The sequence below is a fragment of the Fopius arisanus genome, unplaced genomic scaffold (genome assembly GCF_000806365.1).
Source record: "Fopius arisanus strain USDA-PBARC FA_bdor unplaced genomic scaffold, ASM80636v1 scaffold00028, whole genome shotgun sequence".
Classification (NCBI taxonomy): domain Eukaryota; kingdom Metazoa; phylum Arthropoda; class Insecta; order Hymenoptera; family Braconidae; genus Fopius; species Fopius arisanus.
Genome location: NW_011887767.1, coordinates 495,223 through 508,328, shown reverse-complemented (window position 1 = coordinate 508,328; position 13,106 = coordinate 495,223). Strand labels below are relative to the sequence as shown.

The window sequence follows — 13,106 nt, the reverse complement described above, 5'->3', positions numbered from 1 at the left end:
AAAATCATGATTGAAAATTTCAAAATTAAATGAGTCCTGAATTCATATTACCCGGCTCAGACGAACCACTGAGCAGTAAACATGACAGACTTTCGAGATATCGATAGTCTCGGTGTTTGTCTGTTTTATAATAAAAAATCAGGGTCATGACATCCCGTGAAATCCCAGAATTTTTACGGGGATGGAGACAGAAATTTATTAATTTATTTGAACTTTCAGTACAGTATGAAATTGAAAAATATATTCACCGGAATTTTCTGATCTTCTATTAATTTCCGGGAAGCGTGGAGCGGAAATTTACAGTTCTATCTGATATTTCCACGAAATTCTGAATTTTCTTCAAGATCTGTTATTTCAATGGAATTGCAATATCATAAAATTCCAACCACAACTTTGACAATTTTCCCACCCAATGAGAGAAAAATAACATCAAATATATAATAAATGAAGTTATAAAGATGAAACTCAGTTTACAAATAGAAATTGTAATTCATCGAACCGTTAGAGAATCTCATAGAATGATTTGAAAAGAAAAAAAAAGTAGAAAAGCTCCTAACGACCTTGAGATATTATTTTCATTACGTCCTGAAACGATTCGTTCCTCTAGCAAATGGTGTATCCAGAGTGGATGCAGCGCTGATAATGATCCAATATACTAGCAACATCGTTGCAAAGTAATTACAATGATGATAGAATAACTCTCAGCTACCAATGGAGGAAGGCGTTGGCTACTGCCTCGTTTTGCTCCTCTGGCACTTTCCCAACCGCAGATGTGAGTTTCACCGTTCATGTGCGCTTGTTGCGGCCTTCCAGGACCCCAACAAGAACAAATATCGGGGACTTGAGGTCGTCACGGGGTTGTGGAGCGGTTGCTGGGTGTACCGGTTCATCTCTACATGGAATTATCAGGTGATGCCGGGTCACTCGGCCGGAAGTCCGTCATCAAGACGGGAAGTTGATAGATCTTTAATTTGTTTCATAACGCAAAAATAAATATTCCCTCTCTAAAGGGCTTTTTCCTTTGCTACGAGTTCACTTAATCGATTCATGATCAATAATCGATTATTGGCGGTCTCTGCTCGTTTTTTCCTCAAAGACCAAATAAGTAGAAAATCCCTTTTATTAGAGTTAAAATGGGTTTTTCATTTGTTGCGACTTTGATTAATCGATTCTTGCCAAGTGAGCGTATAAATTTAATTAAAGTCCAATTAATTGGATTCATTGATTTAGTCAATGATTCCGTTACTTTTTATGTTAATTATGGAGATCGTTCTTGATGAAATAGAATTTTGTTTCTTGGGGGATATTTGAGAATAATTGAATAAAAAAATTGCCTATTAGTTCTTAAATTATCGAGTAATTTAGAGTAATTGGAATTCCTTAATTCGTGCAAAGGGGAATTAATAGAGAACGATTTTGACTTACTTATTGCGGAATTTTGCAGTGTCCAGAGAGGTTTTATCTCCTCAGAGTCATACTGACGATGATATTCCATTGATTTCAACGATACTGTTAATAGGCGGAATGTAATGAAATCGGTAGCCTCTAATCAGCGGATTATTTCGCGGTATTAACCGCTGACGGTCATTCAACTAGTGCATTTAACAAGCACGTAAAATGATGGAGAGATTCCCGACGACAATTAATATAGGTATAAAAATTAATGAGGGGTTTGAAAGAACTGCGGTGATATCACGGGCAAAATTGCGCAGACGACACGATCATTCTGCACTGATTTACCGCTGAGTGTATTCATAAACTTCGGTACACGAACAGAGAAAAAATATATTACAAAAATCACACAAAATGTCATGTCCAAATATTTCATCTCTCCCATAAAAACTACTATTTCCACACAAATTTTTCTGGATTTTTTCCGAGTTTTCACATTTTCCACAGATTAATTGAAATCTAAAGTGAAAAACCATGTGGTTTCTAATTTTCCATGGGAGTTGAATACAGATTATCAAAATTTCTGGATTTCGCGCCTGATAATTAGACCTGATATTCCAAAATGCGTATTGATATTTCCATAAAGTCACGATTCATTTACCTTTTCATATCTAAGAAAACTCGCTCACCATGGAATGATTTTTCCCTCTAAAAAATAACACTTCCACAGTATATATTTCCCTTCACTTATCATATATTTATACTCATTTTTACTCCTCCACGAGAGCATTTTTATCTTCCGGGTTGGAATAGATTATCTTTATTTACGAGCAATCTGCGGTACGAGTAAATTGTTTGGGAAACGAGGGTCGCTTATTTAAAAGCCGTAAACTATTCAATGGGTTGGTATCCCCTCCTCCCCGGCGAGAAGGGTGAAGAAGTTACCTTCAGGACGCGGTCATGTACCATCGGACCAGTGGTGAACCGCCGGCGTCTCGTTTTCCCCCGGCCTTTCGCCGCAACAAAGAAATAAAATACAAAACTGGACGACGCAAAAAATCCACCGAAGCCGCAATCATTCCCCCCCTCACCCTCCTCCTCCCGCCAGTCAACTCATCATATCGAGGGGAGTCATTCCATTTTAGCCTCATTTGATGACCGCGAGTACACGCCTTAATACGAGTGCGTGTGCACGTTGGGTCATGCCAGTGCAACGGTAGTTGGATGTTGGCAGGATGGAATGAGATGAGAGCGTGAATGATGAGGTGCATTCGAATGAATAAAAACATATCGTCAGCATCTTTTTATTTTTTAACTTTTCTTCACTTGAGGAACCGGTGGAAAAAATGTCCTGATGTTGGAATATTATATTTAAGAACAGCCGCTCAAAAACTCTATTTTTTCCAGCAATTTTACATGCGTAAAGGGGTAGTTTAAAGCACGAGTGCGTTAAGTTTCATTTACGTGAAAAAATTTTTCTGTGTTGAAATAATGTATTTTATAACAGCCGACGAAAAAGTCCACTTTTCCGCACGGTTCGCGCCGAGTGCGGAAAGTTTATCTTTACCAACTCCATGCAGGAAACAGAATGGGAGAAAATTAAAAAGAAAACAAATGAATTCCGTAATTATTGGAATAGATATAGAATATTTCGGCTTCTGACTCCTTTAAAATTTAATATCGCAGAGTAATTTGCCCCGGTTGCAACTTAGAGACAACAATCTCGTGCATGCACATTGGAAAACGGTAGTGACGGTCCAACGGGGCGGAGTGGAAATAGTAAAGGCAGCATGCAGAAGAGAGCGAGAATGTGAGAAGGGCAAGGACGTGGAAATAAAGTGAGAGGTGGTTTTTGTTGCAGCGAGAGGGAGAGAGAAACTGGAAGTGTACAGCGGTCGAAGAGGTCGCTATATGAAGAAGAGAGGAATAAGAACGCGAGCAAGAGGCCAAAACAAGAAGAAAATCTGCCTCGGGTGCCGGGCGGGGCTCAGATATTTATCCCGGTCGAGCTCTCACTCTCTCGTTTCTCTCTTGTGGTCTACCGCGGCCCTGGGTTTTGCACCCCGACACACAGCAAGCACTTTTCACACTGCGCCCTCAGCTACGCGCACACCGCGCCCAGTAGAATTGACCAGTGGCGTCGCTACACAACTGCATTGACCTTGAACGATTTACGGGATTATGTCAGCAGTTTGATTATTTTGGATTATCAAGATAGGAATAAGAAATAATAGTTATTTGTATCGTGAAATATGATTCAATTCGTCAGAAAATAGTATATTTCGATACGAGTGAGACGGAATATCCATAAATGGGAAGTTGGCGACCCGAGGCGAAGCCCAGGGCTGCCAATCACATGAACTGAAAATTCTCGGCTCACGTATGGTCTGACCAGTGAACGATAAGGTTTTTCGCTTACTTTTTGTTTACGGGTAAACGAAATAGTATATTACGCAACAAGTGTGTAATGGATTTTTTTGCTCGTGAGTTCAAGGGAGGGAAGCCAGGTTAGAATCACGCGATTACGGCCGGCACCTATGACATAGAGGCACTTTTCGGCACGAGGTGAACGTAGCAGCAATGCCAAAAATACTCCGGTTCGCTTCGAGTGCTTAAAAAGTGGCTTTTCCCGCACATTGCGGAGAAAAATATTGTTCGCAACTCATACGAAACAGTTTTTTTTGGCATGTGGGATTATACCAATCACTTTTCCGCACTTGTTACGAAATATACTATTTCATCACACTGTACCGAACAATATCTTTTGAGTAACTAAAAACTGACTTTCTCGCACATTGTGAAGAAATAGTTTCGTTTACTAGTAACGAGAACAGACACAGTTCGGGTTCCTCATTAAAACCGTTTCAAGTAAAGAAATAAATGTTATTTCAATGCGGGAATACAAAAACTGGGAAAGAGTGAATTTCGGTCGCAAGGACAAACCCCGATATTCAACAGATGACGATTTGATGTTCTTTCAAAGTCCTGGAAATTGAATAATTATAACGTTCCGTACTTAATTAAATTACATGAGTTCAAATTTCCCGCCTGCGATAAGGACAGACATCTCCAAGAATTTGAAACAAAGGATCTTCAATTTAGATATCATTTTGGAAAATGGCAGATAAGATGATCTGTTTGATGATTTGTTCCTCCAATCATATTGAACTTGATTTAAGAATAAATTTTCATGTAATTTAGTTGGAAAATTCCGAAATTAAAACTAGAGAGCTTTGGCGGGAAAATTATAAGTCTGATCTGAGTAATCGGATAATTGAGGCAATAGATGATGATTTGAATATCAAGAGAATTCCACGGATTTTCTGCAGAAAGGCCGTTTCCATGGATTTCCTCGCAACCACCAGTGCAATTCCTCACGAAACCATCTCTCCGGACCTCTTCAGCATCAATATTTACGGGATATCCTGGGGATACCTCTGGCCGTGGTCTCGAACACATCTTCGCATCCCGGAGCCCAGGGAGTTCGCATTCGCGGGTGAATGATCCTCCAGTTATTCATTTTTACGTCGCTCATTGCTCGGATTTTACGACGCAAAAATTATGAAATTGCACTTTGTGCTGGAGCTATCTCCCGTGTAACCCATCGAATGCCCCCTCCCCGGGGTAGTACCCGTCACGGCTTTGACCCTTCGAGTGGTACATTTGAGAACATTTCCAACTCCAGCACAACGTAAGTTTTTCATTTTCGTTCCTGGGGATGACTGGATAATGATCTTCGCACGAACAAAACCCCTCATTTTCGCACTAAAAGCGAGTATATTACTTTTTTCATGCGGTTGTTAAATAAAAATCGTGAGGAGAAGTCGGACAATTAGTTGATGGACCAATCAAATTGAAATTCTCCGACTTTCAGACCAATTACGCATTTTTCCTTCTGACTCTATAAATTTATCCATCTCTTGCTATAACATCCACTAAACTGTTTCTTATTTCAGAAATGATCTTTGAAGATAGAAAATCCAATACAAATGTCTTAAAATCGAAGACGAATCCCTGAAAATTGAAGCAACTTCTCTGTGTCGAGGAAACCCTGCGAGATTCCCTCCAAAAATATCGAACGCAGTGAGTCCCGTTCTGATCGAAGAAAGAAAAAAAAATTCCCGGTGATTTTTTTCCTTGAATCGAAAGGACCTCAGAAAGGCCTCAGAAATTCGATCTTCCCGTCGGTGTCACGCGATGGCGACTTATATCAACCGTACGAGATGAAACTCGAACGAAAAGACGAAGACAAAATGAGAGGAAGAACGAAATAAAATGGCTTCCGCTCGAGTGATTATCATCGATCCTTTCCCATTGAACCCAACGACCCCAACAATTTTTCTCACTCAACGGCTATCCAGCCGGTGCATTCTATTCTCTGAATTGTTTTTGTCGAGTTATACGATTCAACGGAAGTCGATCGTGGGGGCAATGGGAGAGAGGAGAATGAAAGGAGGTGAGCGGTGTAAGACTCGTATACATGGATACACTCTTGGTTCAGGTGTAAAACCGTTGATTGCCCCCGGTACGTAGAGCATTTTCCTCGGCTAGAACCCCCTGTAGTAGCCGTGGGCGTGCCCAAGGCCTCAAGATCATCATCCGAGCACCCAGATATATTTTTATTCACGATTCACTCTTCCATGATCCTTGGCATTTGAAAAATTATCTGATTTAATGGTTGTAATAATCGCTTGTTAATTCATTTCACCCGGAGATATACTCTGATGGGAAATGTATAATTTGTATCCGGGATGTCCTTTCACCCGTGAATGCAAGTGTCTGTAGCGTATATCACAAGTTCACGACCTCAATAAACTGTTTCTTATCCATCAAATATTTTAAAAAAACCATCAATAAGCAATTATTCATCCTTGAAAAAGGCCGCGGTCAGTGAAATTTAACCTAAGTCATGCGCGCGCATGCAGGGAAGTGACTTCTAGCGCCCCATTCGACCCGCGAAGACCTTTGAATGCGTTTCGTGGCGCTTGATCTTTCACTGACTTCTCTAAACGATCTAGCGACTATTTTTGAAGAAAGCAAAAAAAAACGATGGGAGATGGTATCACCGAGAATTGAGTAAAAAGAACAAGTGATTTAAACCTAAAAATTCTTCTATTACTACGGGTTCACGCGGGCCTCGTACCGATTTGCATAAACACGTACTCATTGATTGCCCCATGGAGATTGTCCCTCCTCGGGTTATTACTTTTACGGGTAGTTAACTTTCAATGTATGGACACAAGATTGTCCAACTCCACAGATTAAACCCGATAATAACTCTCCCCTTGTATCACTCACCGAAACGACAAGTAAAGGCAGAACCCTCTGGAAATCCGTTCTTCTCGGAACCTGGAAGCAAAAAAGAATAGCCAACCGTTAACATTATCTGCGGATGTTGAAACAATAGCGAATGGGACAGATTGATGATTCCGTTTGAATGAGCCACTGGGGCTTTTGTACCTGTAGAAGACCCACCCACGTTGCTTTGGCTGTTTAGCATGCGTGGAGTCTTGGCGGGCGTATCTGACGAGGTTAACTAATACCTTCTTCTACGATCGCTTGATTAGAAATACATTCGATAAATCAGTTGGAAGCCGGCAGGAGGGCAGACTATGTACACAGGGGGCGAATAGTTGGAGAATGCTAGCGAGTATAGCTCTTACTGGTAATGGCAGGACAGGGAATGGATTCCCCTCTGGATGGTATAACCTATCGTACGGTGAGTGCGTTTTAACTCACTGGGTAATTGATCGGCCAGCGTGTATATATGTGACTGACTGGGGGGACTTCCCCCGCGTTGTAACGAGATAATTAAATCAATATGGGTGTGTGCCGACCGACGCAGACACTCACTCCATTTTAATTGGATGTTATACGCTCGACATTCACCATTCCTATTATTTTTTTCACGGCGAAGAATTATATTGCATTCAAATTCGCTTGACCCACTATATTTCACCCTCAATATCCCTCGAGGCTATAAAATTTGTTAATAAAGCTATCGCTACCATGAAATCGTGTGGGTCAAATCCATAAAGATTAAGTCATCACTATATTTGACCCGCGAGGGTTAAACAAAATGAATGTTGGCCCACTCTTTTGACCCACGTAGGTCAAATATAATGATGATATAAATATGGATGGAAAGCGTGGGGGGCGTTGAAGGTCAAGTTGACGCCTGTTGTTTTGGGCTGTGAGGTAAATCGTGTGGGTTGAATATATTTTAAAAAATATAGCAGTAGATAAAATTGGGTCAAAATATTTGATATTCTCTGTGTCGTACTGTCACTCGACATAGATAAGTGAAAAATTATTCTCTCAGCTCTTGCCGTGGGGGTCAATTTTGGCCAGCTTTCCCCACTCATTGTCAAAACAATATTCTCCATATGAGGGATTAACGCTCGTTTCATAAACCACGCTATAGCCGTGAAAAATTTATATTTCACGAGGTTTTATGATACTCTTTGTTGACTAGAGTGCTTATCACGATCGTATTAGGTTGAGATAAAAAACTTTATTTTGACATATTCACGACTCAGCATATATATTCCAGCTAGCTCTCACCATTTATGCACACTTATTCATAAACCCAGGGTGCATTTACGCTCTTACCGGATATCATCTCTTTTCACGTCTCATATAACTATACAGTATTATACGTGTGTATAGTTGGAAGCGCCGAGAGGGATAGGATCGCTTTATCACGAATATGTTTTGCCACTTTACCGCTAGGCTGGGGAAAATTCTCAAGTGTGTACTTATATGCCTTTGCTCATAAAACACGTCGTAACCACTGTTTCATACGGGGAAGGTGGCGCGAGCGATCGTTTTTGATAGCCTACCCCCTTATGAGCATCGACTCGCTCATAAATTCTCAAGTGGGCTGCCTTCTTAGCTCCATCCAGGAGGAAGAATCTTTCATTTTTTTTGCCCACGACGGTACAATTTTACCCACCCCTTTTCTTCTTTTTTCGTGGGGCTCTCTCTAATTAGTCGAATTAAAAATCAGAATCATCACCTGTTCCTCGGCTGCTCTTTTTTCTCTCTTGTTCTCTGTTCTTTCAGGAACAGTTGGAATTTCTCTGGGGCTCATTGGAGCATTAAGTGTTGGGAGGAAATGGGGACAAAAAATTCAGCCTCATAAATTTTGAAATATTTCTTCGGACGAGGAATGGGCGATTTCGACGAGTATGAGCTCGTGTACTTAGGTCGTGCTGATGGGGGAATGGAAATCAAAATAAAAGGGAAACGCCGGGGCTTTCCCTTGTGATCGGAGGGGGTGTTAACAGCAACTAATTTTTTAATCATGTTTCGATACGTTGGACGTTTTGGTGTATTGTAGGTTTTTTGGAATTCCAACGAATTATTAAAGCTAACCCAAAAAGTCTTTATTTGAATATCATCTTATCCCTCTTCATCCTTCGAACGAATAATTCATTCGGAAAAACTCATTTTTTCCTTCGTGCGGTGAAGACCCAGGGGCTATTCATTGATGAAATCGCCGTCACTGAGAGTTAAAATTAATGAAATCGCTTTTGCACACGAACAGCAAAATGCAGAGAAAAGTACATGACTACTCACGTAGTCGTGGGCTGAAGAATGATCTCAGTTATTTTTTTTTATCTAAAATCATGATAAAAAATAAGCGGCGGTCAGTAAATTTTATTATTTGCCGTACCGTATTTTTTACATCTCTAAAGACGGAACCTTGGCAGCCGTGTTGACTCATCGACAGGGTGTGCCGTGACGATCGATACAATACAATAACAAATCCCTGACATATGGGTAAGATCCTCGCCTAACATCACCGAGATCATAAGTTCAAATGCCACTTAGAAAAAAAAAACGGTACAGTAAATTTTACGGAACTAATTCGTAAATTGTCCTATCTGTGCAGTAATTTTTCCCCATATCCCGTTCACCCCACCTTTACGTTTGAAACACTAATTTTTACGGAACTTCTCACGTATTTTTCCCAGTATTTTTCTCCGTGAAATCATCTGAAATCAGATGAAACATTTTGTGTCAAATGAACGAAAGTCATTTGACACAAAATGTTCCGTAAAATCACTATCCGTCAGAAATCATTATGTCATAATATTTGTCATAATATTTGTAAACCAATACCTCAGGGCGAAACTGGGAATAAAATGAATACAGAATATTTCTGTCCGCGAATTTGGCGCGGAAAAGTGGGAGAAAATTTGAGTAAAATGCAAAACCGAGTGAGATGGAGGTATGCCCCCACCGAATACACCATCTCCTTAACCTCCACCTCCTGCTTGGAGTTCCGCCCACAAACGCGTGCAACGCTGAATTCTCTGGGAAGCCGTGCGCCATCCCCGCGAGAACTCCCACGCCACGCGCTCGCGCACACGTTCTCTTTCACTCGCATTTTCTCGGGCTTCTCCCCCGATCTCTAGCCACTCGAGATCACCTTGTTTTATTTTCCACCATGATACTAAACCCGCGGGGACGGTTTATCTCGCTCCATTGAGCAAATGAATGTTCCCTGCGCTCAACCCGATGAAGACAATAAAGAAATAAATACACAATCTGATGAAATAAATTAATTAGAGCATTTTGCTGACTCGGGCATTTCAATTTCAATTGATAAACGACTGACAGACGGAATGAATGTCCTGGAATTTCCGGTACACATCTCGAAAGATTTTATCAACTCGAATTTCTGGATAAATAAATATTTCTTTTTTATTCACGGAAAAAATACTTTTATCTCAGGGATTGATTCCTTCATGTTTATCAATTTTTTTCATTGGCTTGAGTTGAATCAAGAACGTCAAAAATCAAGTAAAAACTTGAATCTTATATTTTTCATTCTACGTTTATTTTCCATAGTGAAAAACATTTTTATTAACGGGAATTCTGAGAAGTATGAGCTAGGATGCCTGTATGTTTTTTCTTTTAAGCGAAACAGACTCGAATGAATAAGACCTGATATGACGACGTTATTTGAGGTCCAGGGTATTGTATCCCTTCATCACTTATGTTAGTTCCTTCAAGGAATTAGTGACGATAAGATGTGTCTTCCGAGCTATTAAATAAACAGTTTCTTTCGGTCATTTTTCCGTAGTATCATCATTTAAATTATCCAATGATAAACAACTCAAACATGAGAATTCAATATTGAATTCAATTTCCAACAGATCATGAATTTTCAATAATTTTTAATAGTTTTTCTAGTCACAATCACCAGAAACCAAAATTTCAATATTTCAACATGAAAAAAGTCTACCATTGAGAAACCAGTGCCATAAAGATTCGCGACAAACGTGTTAATTTTTCGAAAATTGAAATATGCGGAGAGAGTGATTTGAATATGTAATATAATATCTGCGATTTGGAGGTCGCGTTACATTGAAAGCCGATCCTCCTAATTCGCTTTCTCCGATTGCCCTTTAGAGCGGAGATTTGCATAACACTTGATGTATACACAAACGTGAATGCGCACACTGAGGCCTGATTGCTCGTAATTAGCGACGCGTGGCCCGCGCCCACATGGGGTCATTGGTTTAGTCAGTAGAATGGGAAAAGAAGGCGAATCCACACGCTAACGAACTCCACACTTCCACCACACATGGCAGTGCGTCAAGCAAAAGGTCACGAGTCCATATTAATCAAGATGGAAATTACAAATAGTGAATTTCGTCCGAGTGGTGAAGAAATCCCAGTAAAAATGAAAAAAAAAAACCCCGACAGGAAATTATGCATCTGATTTGCCAGTGGATTGGATTGAATTTATGGCGGGAATTGGAGAGAACTCTCGCCGTTCATTCAGTCTGATATCTTCAATGGACGTCTGTTGCCATACGCTCATACCCAGTGAACGTATACAATGGCTGATTTATGCTAATGCGTGCATTCGTTAGCTTTTAGAAAATTTTAGTTTTCGCACGTGCGCGACATTTTCCCAGGACCCTCCAAGTCCGTTTCGTAGAAGACCTTTGGCTAATTTCCATTTTCAAATAATCAGCCGAGTTAAATTGCAGAAACTTGATGATTTATCGCAGTCGTTGTAAGTATGACAGCTGATCAACGTCGGTAAGAAAATTGTAATACAAAATAAGTAATGATGAACTACTCTGCTGAAGGGATTCCCTGTAATTTAGGTTTCCAGGGCTGGAATTGAGGGACATGTATAATTTTACGGGTTTAGATAATCTTTCGAGTTGATAGTAATCACGAGGTTCAAGTCATCTGATTTTGTTTTCTTCTCCTCTACCTGCTGCAGGTGTCGTTTGGGCGCTACATGACATCAAGATGGAAATCATAGAAATGATGGGGGACAGATTATTAATGAACTGTCCGATTAAATGAACATGGAATTCATTCGAATTCATCAATACCAAAATTCTTTAGGACTCAATGATGAAGAACAGATCAAAGATGAACGTAATAATTTCAGAGTGTTTCTCCAACGATTTTAGGTTCACTACAGGAGACATAAATCATCAATTTTAACATAAATGCAGATGACAAGTACTGAATGCCATGAGATAATTAATGATAATTCTCAGATGACCCCAGAATCAATCAACCCCCCAAAAACCCACGCATTCCCCCCATGCAGATGATTTTTTCTCTTCATTACCCTCTGCCTTCCATGGAAAGTCCGCGACACTCTAGATATAAATAATCACTGGGAACCTCTCGAAGGCACCTTTCACGCACCAACACGCACGAGAGATCGCGTGAAAGCACGCGTGTCCAACTTGAACGGGTGGTTGAGGGAGGGGGTTTGGGTCTGATCAAAAGGAAGAAGTAATTCACTGTTTGGGCCCCATGCCCATCGTCGGGAACCGCCGTTTTTGAATAAAAAAAAATTTGTCGCCGCGGATGTCACAATAACGAAGAGCGGCTCGGGTACGACTGCCAGTGGTCACGGATGACGGCAGTGCGGGGTCGACACTCTGCCAGTGGAGGGAGCCGCAAGGGTAGGGATAGGGTCGGAGGTCAGGGCTATGCCATATGGCCCGTGACCCACACTCGACCTCCGGCCCCCGACCCACTGCCTCTTTTTTTTTTATTTCCAACGGGCTCTTTTTATTTTTCTGTCACTGTTTCAGCGAGGTCTCAAATGTCAGACGCACAATGAGAGGAATATGTCAGCAGGAAAAAATTATTTAAATTTTGTAGTTTGCATGTTTAAGGCAAGAGAAAACGGCAGGAAAATAGAAAAGACGGACAACTTTCCGGTCTTCAAATAAAAAGTTTGAGGTTTTCGTCTGTTTTTGGTCAGCGTCTTGAGAAAGACTATAAAGATGAATTTAGTCTCTCCAAAATATATTTATTTTCCCTTAAAATTTAGAAAATTATCGTTTTTTTTGTAATTTAATTTAAATTCAAATTCTTGTCGTTTTTTCAGAAATTGCTTGATTGTTTAATCTCTCTCTTTTTTGTCTCCAATTTCCCTTTCACTTTCTTCTAAAAATTACTTGAACAGCAGACGAGACCGACAAATTAAGGAATTCTCGTCTTCATACTATGAAATCAATAAATAACTAAAGATTTAACAACAAATCATTGTCACGAGATTTCAGTCAATGAATCAATTTATTTTTGAGGTTCACGTGACGAAAAATGGTTGAAAATCGCGGAAATGGAGAAATTTCTTCTCCAGAGTGTGAACTGCCCAGAAAATTGCATTTTTTTTTTGTTTAATCGTGCGTAATTATTTGTGAATTTTTCTCTTG

The 13,106-nt window shown here is 40.2% G+C and overlaps 1 protein-coding gene across 3 annotated transcripts in view; it reads right to left on the bottom strand.

The window, feature by feature from the left end:
* Positions 1-12,089, bottom strand: part of LOC105265180 (uncharacterized protein KIAA1522-like) — a 97,737-nt gene extending 85,648 nt beyond the window's left edge. For 2 of the 3 annotated variants that reach the window (XM_011302545.1, XM_011302546.1), the window contains exons 1-2: positions 12,005-12,089; positions 6,691-6,741 (exon numbers count right to left, since the gene is read on the bottom strand). The gene's annotated coding sequence lies outside the window, so the exon portion shown is untranslated. Of the gene's footprint in view, positions 1-6,690; positions 6,742-6,852; positions 6,909-12,004 lie in introns of those variants that run through there. The other variant, XM_011302544.1, reaches the window with a different exon arrangement.
* Between the last annotated feature and the right edge of the window lie 1,017 nt (positions 12,090-13,106).